The sequence below is a fragment of the Aquarana catesbeiana genome, linkage group LG11, assembly GCF_042186555.1.
Source record: "Aquarana catesbeiana isolate 2022-GZ linkage group LG11, ASM4218655v1, whole genome shotgun sequence".
NCBI lineage: Eukaryota > Metazoa > Chordata > Amphibia > Anura > Ranidae > Aquarana > Aquarana catesbeiana.
In genome coordinates this window covers 139,717,122-139,730,041 of record NC_133334.1, presented here as the reverse complement: position 1 = coordinate 139,730,041, position 12,920 = coordinate 139,717,122, and the positions used below count along the sequence as shown (strand labels likewise).

General features: G+C 41.7%; 1 protein-coding gene across 1 annotated transcript in view; it reads left to right on the top strand.

Moving 5' to 3' along the window:
- The first annotated feature begins 6,516 nt into the window (after positions 1-6,516).
- ADCY7 (adenylate cyclase 7) overlaps positions 6,517-12,920 on the top strand; it is a 393,360-nt gene continuing 386,956 nt past the window's right edge. The window contains exon 1 of the mRNA XM_073604992.1: positions 6,517-6,793. The gene's annotated coding sequence lies outside the window, so the exon portion shown is untranslated. The remainder of the gene's footprint in view (positions 6,794-12,920) is intronic.

The window sequence follows — 12,920 nt, the reverse complement described above, 5'->3', positions numbered from 1 at the left end:
ATCTCCTATCAGCTCAGGAGCAGGCGTTTGGTCGTAAGGTCCTTCAGGCCGTGGTCCCTCCCTAGACTGGTAAGTTCTGGCTCATCGTCTCATGGGCTGTCCTGAAAGACGCTTTGAGAAAAGCTGAGTTAGACTTACCAGTAACTCCTTTTCTGAGAGTCTTCCAGGACAGCCGGATTCCCACCCGGTTTTGTCTGAAGTTATGTGTATTATGCATATGTTTTGCAGGGACGTCCTACGGTTCTTGAGAAGACTGACATGGGGCCCGGAGGACCGCCCTTTTATCTGGTGGGGGTAACGTGTTTCCTGTCCTGGTAGAAGGAGCCCTAGGTCTCGTGGGCTGTCCTGGAAGACTCTCAGAAAAGGAGTTACCGGTAAGTTTAACTCCGCTTTTCTATTTCTGCATCTTCACCTGTTCCTGTGATGCTCATGTAATTTCTGAGTGGTGCTGTAGTCAAAGGACAGAAGGCACAGAAACCAATTAAAGTTTGTCCCCGTTGGGCTTTTCATTACTTCCTGTCCTAATGGAGACACAGATAAGTTACATAGTTGGTAAGGTTAAATAAAAACACCAGTGCATCCAGTTCAACCTGAGTGGGTGTGTCTGTGGACTCATATAAAAAAATCATATCCCATATCCCTGTATATTGCACTCGCTAAGATGCCCATCTAAGGGTTTTTTAACCCTTTCATGACTAAGCCTATTTTTGAAATTTGGTGTTTACAAGTTAAAATCCATATTTTTTGCTAGAAAATTACTTAGAACCCCCAAACATTATATATATTTTTTTAGCAGAGAATCTAGAGAATAAAATGGAGATTGTTGCAATATTTTATATCACACGGTATTTGTGCAGCGGTTTTTTAAATGCAAATTTTTGGAAAAGGGACACTTCCATGAATTTTAAAAAATCCAAACAGTAAAGTTACCCCAATTTTTTTGTATAATGTGAAAGATGATGTCACGCCGAGTAAATAGATACCAAACATGTCACACTTTATAATTGCACGCACTCGTGGAATGGCGACAAACTATGGTAGCTATGAATTTCCATAGGCGACGCTTTAATTTTTTTTTACGGTTACCAGGTTAGAGTTACAGAGGAGGTCTAGGGCTAGAATTATTGCTCTCACTCTGACGATCGCGGCGATACCTCACATGTGTGATTTGAACACCGTTTACATATGCGGGCGCGACTTCCGTATGTGTTTTCTTCGCTGCGCGAGTTCGCGGGGACGGGGGCGCTTTAAAAATTTTTTTTTATTATTTATTTTATTTATTTTTAGATTTATAAATTGTGTTTTTAAAAAAAAAAAAATTTTTTTTTTTTTTACTTTTATTGCTGTCACATCCCTTGTGACAGTAATAAGTGGTGACAGGTACTCTTTATGGAGGGATCGGGGGTCTTTTAGACCCCCGATCCCTCCTCTGCACTGCACGGCGATTCTGAATACTGTGTATTTTTTTAAATTCGGCGCCATTGGCAGCCGAGTACACGGGAAGTGACGTCATGATGTCGCTTCCGCTTTTACATTGAGAAGGCTGGAACGAAGCCGCCCGCGGCTTCGTTCCAGCCCGCCCACAGCCGCCGGAGACAGCCGATTGGACACCGGGCCTCCCGATCGCACGGGAGGCCCGGTAAGAGCGGCGGGAGGGGGGGGATGTCCCCTCCCGCTCCTCCGGTATAACAGCTGAGCGGCTTTTAGCCGCATCGGTTGTTATATACGGGTAGCCGATCGCCCGCTCTAAACAACGGTACCGGGATGATGCCTGCAGCCAACCTCCCTACGCAATTTAAGGTTAAACCGCTTCTCCTTCAAATTCATTGAGAGGCCACATATCTTCTTATACTCCCTGAGACTGCATAGTTTACTCCCTATGCTAGAATCACCATTGAGGTATTTGTTTATTGCTATCATATCTCCTCTCAAGCGTCTCTTCTCTAGGAAGAATATGTTTATTGTTTGTAGTCGTTCCCCATAACTGAGGTCCTCCAGCCCCCTTATTAGTTTTGTTGCCCTTTTCTGGACTCTCTAAAGTTTCAGCACATCCCATCTCAGGATTGAAGACCAGAACTGGACGGCATACTCCAGATGTAGCCAAACCAGAGTTTTATAAAGTGGTAGGATAATTGTTTTATCTCTGGAGAAAATTCCCTTTTTTATGCATGCCAATATTCTGCAGGCTTTGATTGCTACAGCTTGCTGTTGCTGAGTCTGTCATCTACTAGCACCCCCAGATCTTTTTCCATCCTGGATTCCCCCAGAGGATCTCCCCCTAGTGAGTAACTTGTGTTTATATTTTAGAGCCCAAGTGCATCACATTATTTTTATTGAGGTCTTGTAAAGTTTCTATATCCTTCTGTGAAGTTATTGCCCTGCTTAGCTTTGTATCACTTACCAGTCCTGGATTCCAGCGATTTCGGCACTGCAGCCGATGTTTCCATTGGCTGTCGGGTGCTGCCGCTGCCATTGCTGGTAAGGGAACCCAGTAGTGAAGCCTTGCGGCTTCACGGCAGGGTCCCTACTGTGCATGCAGATGAGCAGAAGTTCCACTTTTGGGTGGAACTCCGCTTTGATGACAGTCAGGTAAAGTCATACAAGTTGAAGGTGTGTAGGCCATACTTAAACATTTAGAATGAATAAGTCAGGGTTTGGTAGGATAAACTGAAAGAGGGCTTTCCCATATGTCAATAATGGTGATAGCACTCCCGTAGATTGCGGTTTGACACTTCACTAACTTAGGGAAGAGAAGGGTAAATTTACCCTGTCAAATTGTGAATAATGTAGCCTTACATGTAAAAAAGGAGAAGAAAAAGAAAGCAAAGGAAGGTGTTCTGCTATAGTGTTTTCAGACTACGTCTCTGATGAACAATATTGACTGCCATTGTTAGTAGGCTACCAGAAGAGAGGGCAGTTAGGAGAGAAGTGTAAGAAGAAATATAGGGAAGAGGGAAAGCCGAAAAAAAGAGGAGAGAGGAGGGGGTGGGGGGGAAAAATATAGTGGACAAAAATCCAGGAAGTTCCTGATCATGGGATCAATAGGGACTCATCAAAGTTAGGTGGGAGAAGACGCGTCACCCATGTTGCCCAGAAGATTTCATATTTCTTATCTTATTTTTAATTGCAAGAATACATAGGGTAGGGGACTTCCACGCCTTAGTTATAATTTGTTTGGCTGTCGTTGTGATCTGCAGGAGGAGCTTAAATTGACGCTGGTTCAATTCTGGGGGGTATAAAATTTAGAAGTGTAACAGCTGGGTCCGGTGAAAGGGGTGTGGTAAAAATTGTAGAGAGTATGTTAAACAGATCAGACCAGAAGGCTTGAACTATTGGATATGCCCACCAGATGTGTAGGAAGGTGCCTTGTGTCGAACAGCACCTGAAACAGTTGGAAGGATTCCTGTAACCAGTTTTCTATCCATGTACAAACCCCATGGGTCTATGCCTACAGACCTCAGTTTGTAAGTTAAGCGTTTATGGGGCACTGTATCGAATGCTCTTGCAAAATCCAGTTACACCACGTCCACAAGTCTTCCCTTATTTAGGTGGCAGCTCACTTCCTCAGAATGTTAACAGATTGGTTTGGCAAGAACGACCTTTCGTAAAGCTATGCTGCTTACTACTAATGATACCGTATTCATCAGCAAATTCTTGGATATAGTCTGTTATTATCCTCTCCAATAGCTTACATACTATTGATGTTAGACTGGCTGGTCTGTAATTCCCAGGTATATGTTTCGGCCCTTTTTTTTAAGTATTGGCACCACGTTGGCCCTTCGCCAATATGTTGGTACCATTCCTGTCAGTGTGCTGTCCATAAAAATTAGGAATAGCTGTCTGGCTATAACCTGGCTGAGATCTTTGAGGACACTCAGGTGTAAGCCATCTGGTCCTGGTGATGTATTTGTGTTAAGTTTTTCAAGTCTTATTCGGACTCCAGCTTCTGTTAGCCGAAATGGTACACTCTGTGATGTGTTACTAATGATAAATTCTCACTTACTATACCCCTTCTTTTCCTCAATAAAAACCTTTCAAAAGTTTTAACCCTTCCCTAATTGGCAGCTGGAATACAGCTCACCCGTAGGAATGTTTGTCTGATGCTAAGACAGCCCATACATTTGTCAGACACACACACACACACACACACACACACACACACACACACACACACACACACACACACACACACACACACACACACTGAACTGGATGGACTGTTGTCTTTATTCGACCTTACCTACTATGTGCATGAGGTCTTAGACATTTGTCACCTGGACAAGTGGTCCCTCACTTTCAGTTCCAGTGACGATGGTCATCAGTATAAATATAGTAAATCTTCCTAGCAGGGACACAGGCTGCAATAAACACCTGACAGGGGTCTAAAGCTGGCTATAAACCAGGGGAATTTATTTTGAAAATGTTTGTTTACAGAACCTTTGTTTGATATTCAAAATGGTTAGTGGGTTAAATTGAAGTTCTTATTTGACTGTACTGACAAAAAAATTTGAAGGAGTAGGATGGAAAATTTTTCTCAACTAAAATTCTAACTGTGGATGTAGTTTTCGTTTTTGAATAAATCTACATATTGTAATGAAACCTGTTTAATACATCTAGGATTCCATTCAAAAAGCAAGTCTAGATGACATTTTAGGGGCATCCAAATGGAATGATTTAACTTGATGGCAAGAAAGAATATTCTGACAAACAATTTTTCAGAATCTCTGTGCAAACGGTAAAATGAAAATCTTACTGTGTATGGCCAGCTTAAGCCTAATATGTTTTAAATGCATATTAAAAGTAATTTTAAGCATGTTTTTTGTGCAATTTTAAGCGGTTTTGTACAGGCCAATTGAAAGCAGAGGAGGAGGAGAAGAAGGAGACTGGCTGTTAGGTGTGAAAAAACGCAAAACGCATTCTAGCTTTTCAGTAACTGTCTGCCCGTCCAGGAGGTGTGGGCAGATTTCTCTAATGAAAGTCTGCAGGAGCCTGACATTACACTACAATCTGCTGATAATCAGTGCAATGCTCTGCAGGCTTCTGAAAAAATAAAAAATTGATAAATGCACTTTTTTTTTTTTTTTTTTTTTTTTTTTTTAACCCGCAAAAATCTGTGCAGTTATTTTTTTTTTTTTTAGGTGAACTTCTCGTTCAACGCCTTGTGTGCTGCATCGCAGGTGTGTTCGTAAGGTGCATTGGGGTACTATGAATGGCACCAGTATGCAAAATGCACTTGCAATGCAGTGCACCAGCGTGAACCCAACTGAAAGCTTAAACTGAGCAGAAGCATTCAAGCATTTTAAGAAATTCTGAAAAATCGTTCATCCAAACAGTTTTTTTTTTTTTGCCATCGAGTAAAGTAATTTTGTTTACAAACTCTTAAAATTTCATCCAGGCCTGTTATTTGAACGGAAACCCAGACGTATTAAACATATGAATGATTTAGAATGAATGATTTATGAATGATTTTTCCCAAATGAAAAGCACATTCACAGTTACAATTTTGTTCAAGAAATTTTTTTAATCCTGACCCTTGGAAATTTTAAAGGAATCTCTCCTGTTGTGTGGCCACAAGCTTTCCCGATCGTTATTTTTGTGTGATTAACATGCATTTCCATGTGTCATGCATAGGGCAGTTTATTCATGTTGAATAAGCTGCCTTAGGCACTTTTGTTGCAGCAAAGAAGCTCAGGGACCAAATTTTGGCTCTGAGCCAGGCACACATTTTCACGTGCAGCTTGCCGCACGACAATCGTAGCAAAATCCCACTGTTTGATATGCTATTAGAAATGAAGGGCACCTGAGTGCGTGTTGTGCATTTAGCCACATTGTTAGCGTAATTTGGAATTGCGCGCAAAATTGTGCTGATTCCAAATTGCTAAGTGTGAATGAGGCCTTAGGGTGTGTTTATTGTCCCCTCCTAAAGAGGAAGAACCATTCCCTGACCTCATACTCAGGTCAACCTAGTCAAAGGGTCTGATGGACCCCTCACCTCATGATCAGCTAAAGCTGACCAACAATTAGTAGGTGAAGGTCTCTCCCCCCCCCCCCCCAAGGCAGAGAAGGAAGGAAGGCCACACATCCTCACCGTAGACTTTAGTGTAGGCTTGAAGACCCACACCATACCATCCTGAGTGCGGGGTGGGGAACGACCCATAAATATTATTGGAGTACAAAAAAAGTTTGACTTCGGCGTTCAGGATAGAGATGACTTCAGAGGTTGAGAGCGCACATTTCTAATTGTGACGCTCTCCGAGAGAGTATTGTGACATCAAAATATTTGACACTATGCATTTATTTTTCTTGATAGAAAATACAATTAAAGCAAGTTAAAACGTGCAGTAGAATGTACAGTATATACACTCACACTGCACAGCAGTTCCAGATCTGGATGTGTGATATAAGTCATTGATCTATAGACCTAATAGGTGTAAATGTGCATTGTGTGTACACACCACCCTCCCACAGGCCTGTGATTTCCCTGGTAGGGGCGGCTCCTCTCTTAGCACACTTGAGAGCTTGCTGCTGGGACGGTGCACTCTCATAGCCAGGGGCCTGGAGCTTTATAACGAGGGAGGAAACCACAAACCTAAACTACTCATCACTAGATTTTTACTGTGACCCAATCATCGAGTGACTGAGAAAGGGCAAGGCCCCAGCACGAGAACGGAAACACCAGCAACTACACCCTTTGTATGAGATCTGGATCTATCATCTTAAGAGCCAGAAGGGACCTTTCATTCATAGGTGTCAACTCCATGTCAGGTTATTGGATCTGTTTTACTCCTACCAGGTAAGTGCCATTATCTGATCACATTTACCTGTATAGAAGTCTGTTTCAGCGTTTATCATGATGGGTCACTAAAGTCTGGAGCGAAAGAATGAACCAATGATAAGCACTGCGATCCCTTGTTTCCATTCCAAACCAGTTAGAAATGGAACCTTACTGGTGACGGTGAGCAGTGGATCCACCTATATTCTGTGTTTTATGAATTCACTTTATTGTTATAGCCAAGCAATTTTATATTTTGGTTCTGACATTTTTTACATGACTGCGCTGTCAGCCTGAATACTGCGTCTTCCTTATGATTTCATTTTTGGAAATTGTTTTAAAATCCCTTATTAATAAAGTTTTAGAGGCATGCAACAGTCAGCGGGTTATAGTGGCCATACACGCTTTGATAAATAATCAATTTTTTTTTTTAATCGATCTTTCTAGATAGGATTGATTGATGTATATTTGACATCTAATTCAATTGATGTGACTCACATGGGGAAGTGGATATTGATCAAAAGTTAAAAGATACAATCGCATCCCTATACAATCTCATAATCTGATCACAGTATGATCAAATTCAGGAACAAAACATCTCAATGCTGTGGATTTATGCAAAATGATAGACATTCATTTTATTGAACTTGATCTAAATCGATCAGAAGTTAGTTATGCCTATTTGATTATATGTTGATCAGATTAGTGTGTATAGCCACCATAAGACTGAATCTAAAATGATATGTGGTTGGTACCACAGTCCAGTACTAGAGATCATTTTCTTTTACAAGAAGATGCGGAGTGCAGCTCCAGCGTTTATCTCCACTAAAGGGAAAATATTTTTTTAGCAGTCGAATGTAATATGGCTTAAATTTGGCCATACACTGTAAAATCCAATCTGCTTCAGGGTTCATTCACACCAGACCTCATGCTAATGCTGGCCATACACCCATAGATTTCTATCCAACAGGTTCCGTCCATGCTAAACCATGTGGATGGATGGATCTCCCGCGGCAGTGCTTGTATTCTGGCAGCCGGCACCAAGACAGAAATTTTCTCTCTGGTTCCTTTGATTTTTGTTTATTTTTTTTAAGGCTAATTCACACTGACTTGTGCTAAAATGTATGGAAAATGCATGTACATTTTAGTCTGGTTTTAACGTACGCTGAGGTCTGTTGACATACATTTTGATGTCCATTGACATTCAGGTGCAGTGTTATGTGAATTGGACCTTTGGAAACTATTGTTTTTCAGCTGTCCTTCAGTTGATCTGCGCTTTACAGCTGCGCTAAAATGCAGATCAATGCACTGGTGTGAATTGGCCCTTAAAGTGGGAGTGAACTCCTATGTATATTTACCTATAGGTAAGCCTGTAATAAGACTTACCTAAATATACAGTAAATATCTCCTAAATGTGCGCCGTTTAGAAGATATTTACTTTAGATGCAGTCGGTGATGTCAACGATGCATGCTTTCTGAAGGAACGACATACCTGTGCCGTTCCTTCAGAGCCGTGACGTAAATAGCGGTTCATATCGCCGAAGACCGCAAACCCGGAAAAAAGACCAGTTGAAGATGGAAGTGCCTTCAGCAGTGACAACGCACCACTGGAAGGCTATGTTTTCAGGTAAGTCTCTCATAATGTGCTAGTGTACGATGCATACTAGCACATTATGACTTCAACTGCCCGGGGTCCAATTTTTATTTTATTTTTTTGATGCAGTTTACTACTGCTTTAATTGAAATACTTTGTATGGAGTGGTGCCAACAGAGTCACCCACTGATCAAATTTCAGCTGACTCCTAATTTAAAGTTCAAAGGAGTCAGGCTGGAAAATTCACTCAGTGTATGGCAAGCCTAAAACGCGATAGCTTTGTGGTATGTTGTGTAGATGCAAAGGGTAGCATTGCAATGTGTTACAATTTATTGCACTAGTCACTTTTTTTACTTTAAAAAATGTTTTAAAAAAATGACACTTCATTCAAGTTTTTTCGAACACACCACAACCCACCTTTACACAACACTGTGGTGTGAACAGGTCACATACAAATACATTGGTTTTATTGTGCCTTTGCATTGATCTCAGCATAGCTCAAACAAGATTGTGTGAATGAGCCCTGAGCTTTGTAATATGAGGACAAACCTAAACAATTGGTTCCGATTGTATCAAATCCCCAGGCTACAGAACTATATAGATGATGGTAGATCTGAAGCTCACCACATATGTTACAATCTGATTGTAAAATCTCATTTTGATCTACCAATGAGTATGTTGTGCAAGGGCTTGTCTTATTGGATACAAATTAATTGACCAGTTCAGGTTGGTCCTCATATTGCATTTTTGGTAGAACTAAAATTGATTGTATGGCCAAATTGTAACGTGTATGGTAAGCCTAAAAAGGATTGTACAGTCAGATTGTATAGTATATGGTCAGGATAAGGCTGGACATACATTATACAATTTCTTGTACAATTTTCCTTTAGATTTACCAAACCCATGTACTGTAATATGAGGTCAAACCTAAACACTTTCAATTTGTATGCAATCAGGCAGGCCTTTGCACTACATAGTTGAAGGTAAATCCTAAAGGAAATTGAATAAGAAAATTGTATAATGTATGGCCAGCTTAACCGTGCCTTCTTCCAGGAAAGATCATCTATAACAGAATGTGTATCAGGAAGACAGCCATCTTGGACTATATATCTTCTATTATCAGTTTATTCACATAGGTAGGTGATTGTGCCGTGTATTAGCCACTAATTGGTGTTGCAGATAAAAGTTGTTTCTCACCAAACCTGAAAATCAGGTGATTGGCAGAAAAAAGGCATTGTGAGCAATATGTGGAAGAGTGACTAATCCCATTTCTGACTGTATGCAGAAGTACTCCAAAAAATGACAGGCCTCAATCCGATGGCGTCGCCACAATAAAAACTGGAAAGTGCTCATGGGCAGGCACCTGGAGTTTGTATCCAGCACTGCAGGAGGGATGTGTGCATTTAGGAGCAGTGTTTCTTTTTGAGCTGTATGTAAAAGTATGCACAGCTGCAAACAATGTTGTCACATTTAGGGCTCATGCACATAGGCTGAAAAGATGCTGTTTACATTTACACTGCCCTCTGAAAAGTGATCTGCCACAAATCGCTTTTTAAGAGGGCTTTTTTTCACTTTTTATAATAGGGCCAGTTTAGACTGGAGCCAATTTGCACCTACCAACAAGTCTTTGGGGTGTCAGGGAGAACATGCAAACTCCATTCAGATAGTGTCATGGTTGGGATTTGAACCCATGACCCACTTGTTGCAAGGCAGAAGTGCTAACCACTTAGCTACTGTGGGATTTGAACCCATGACCCACTTGCTGCATATGGCTTTTGACAGAAGCAGCTAGGAGGCGATATGTCACCTCCTTAACCCTTTAAATCCTGCACCACCCAGTTTGCAGAACAATTGCAGTGTGACCCACATCAACCGCCTGCCGAATGCGACATGGGGGTATAATTATTGATGCACCGGTGAAGCAAAGCGTCCTTGCTGCAACATGTGTATTACTCCCACCAATCTGAGTTTGTTTAAGGGTGGGTGGTAAAGTAGTGATTCAAATGCCTGTTTTTACCACCCACTAGCTACAAGTGTAATTTAGGCCTGATAGGCGTTTCTTTTTTATATATCTTATATTTCGGCCTATGTGTTAATGCGCATTGTGGCATTCAGATTTGTATTTTAGATCAGCGTTCAGGTGCATAAAAAAAAAGGAGCTTACAGGCATACATTACACACCTACACATGGAAATTCATTTTACTGGAATGAATATTCTAGCCAACAGAATGAGTTTACCTGCATATTCTTCTAAACATGTGTAATTATGTGCCAATATCCAGCATTTTTTATGCTGCTTTTTCTGTCAGACCGTCGGTGGGAGTACTTCATACCTCTGTGTGCACACAGCCTCCGTTTTGGATATAATGAAGAGAGATCAGATTCTCTCCCAGTTATTTGTCGGGTTGTCCCCATTGGGGACATTTCCTGTTCCTTGTGACTGGCCACAAAATGACAATTGGCAGTTCTCTTCTTAGGGATTTCTTCAGAAGAGTTTATCTGTGTGTTTGAAAACCTTGCTCCCATTAGGCCATGTTCATTGTAATTGATAACCTCCCAGTATGGTTACATATTTATCAATGTTATTTGGACTTCTCTTACGTAAACCAGTTTACCGATATATCGTATAAAGTCATGTTGTATAAAGTCAAGTGTACATTAAATTTGTACTGCTTAAGCACAGATCTTTACCTCTTATCGTGACATTTGTCTCTTTAATGTTGCTTACATCTCCCCACTTCCTGAAAATAGATGTGCTTCCCCACCCCCACCCTATAGTACAATGTCTGGGACCCAAGCAGGCCCAGGCATTATCACATGGGGGGGTCTTTTCATAGACTATTTAAGACTCCTTTCACACTGGGGCCACCCGTGCGTTAGCGGTAAAGCGACACTCATTTTAGCTGTGCTTTACTGCTGTTTAAGCAGCGCTTTTCGGCAGCTAGCGGAACGCTTTGAACCCCAAAGAAGGGGTTAAACGTGTTGCGGTGCTTCCAAAGCGCTTTTCTGGCGCTTCAGAAGTGCTGCCCATTTATTGAAATGGGCAGGGTTGCCCCAAAGATGCTGTTTGCAGGACCTTTTCTAATGTCCCGCAAGCGCACTGTCCCAGTGCGAAAGCACTCAGGCTTTCACATTCGGGCGGCATGGGATACAGTTTTCAGGTGCTATTTCTAGCGCTAAAATGCATGAAAACTGCCCCAGTGTGAAAGGGCTCTAAGAGGGTTCTAGGCAGTACTGGAGAAACAAATGCCAAGGTAAAGCTGGCCATACACTTGGGGGGGGTTTATTTACGAAAGGCAAATCCACTTTGCACTTGAAATTGCACTGAAAGTGCAATTGGAAGTGCAGTCGCTGTAAATTTGAGGGGTAGATCTGAAATGAGGGGAAGCTCTGCTGATTTTATTATCCAATCACATGCAAGCTAAAATGCAGTTTTTTTATTTTGCTTGCACGTCCCCCTTGGCTCTACAGCGACTGCACTTCCAAGTGCATTTTCAGTGCAATTTCAAGTGCACTTTGCACTTGTAGTTTGCACTTGCAGTTCAAAGTGGATTTGCCTTTAGTAAATAACCCCCTGTCTGCATTTCAGCTGTTTTCCTGATGAAATTAATTTAGTGGTTGGACCAGTCAGCCTCTTTTCCTTGACATCCTTGGATTGAAAAATCGAATAAGCCATGTGGAAAAATGTCAGCTGAACAGCAGCTGCATCCAGTAGCTGCAGGATGAGTTTACTCCATCCTTGTTGTACAGTATGCATTGAGGAATTGGTTAATTTTTTTTTTTTCTCTCAGCCCTCAGTCTGAACAAACAAAATCTATATATGTGTTGTCAGAGCAATCTACTTTGATTCCAACTGGATTATGCTGTCAACTACCTGATCCTGCCGTTAAGCTGGCCATAGACCAAACTCGGCCACTTCAGCAGGGACTGGCTGAGATTCAGACCATGCAAGGGCAGGCTAAATGTACCAAGTTAGTTGATCGATCAACCAGCCTACCAGATTTTACATGTGATTATTGCCAGCAGCTGTTATAGCACTAGCACTATTTACTGTCTTGTCCCGGGGGGGGGGCGGCTTCCCACCTTCCCCCTCCCCGCCGGGAGAAGACAATGGCCCAGAAGGAGGAATTCCCCTGTCAGCACTGTCTGGTTGCAGTAAAGAAAATCGCTCCATCTATGGCCAGCCTTAGTTTAGTATTTATAATATCCTCATGGGTACACTTTAAAGCCATACACTGTTTTGTTTTGTTTTTTTTTTTTTTTTTTTTTTTTTAAGCTGCCCATAGATGGATCAATATTTGGCCAGTTCAGAAGAGACTGGCTGAATTTTTATCCATGTGTGGGTATTGTGGTTGTACAGATGTCAGTCTACAGATCAACTTCTGTACGGCCACCCTCTCGATCAGCCTGCAGCATTGATCTGTGTATTCTGACAGCAAGGGAGTCCTGCTGTCAGAATACAATGACATAGGAGGATTCCCCCATCCACTTCAAATGTGTGGAAGCGAGAATTGGGACATTTTCTTTCTTTCAACCCAACTCGCTAACACAAC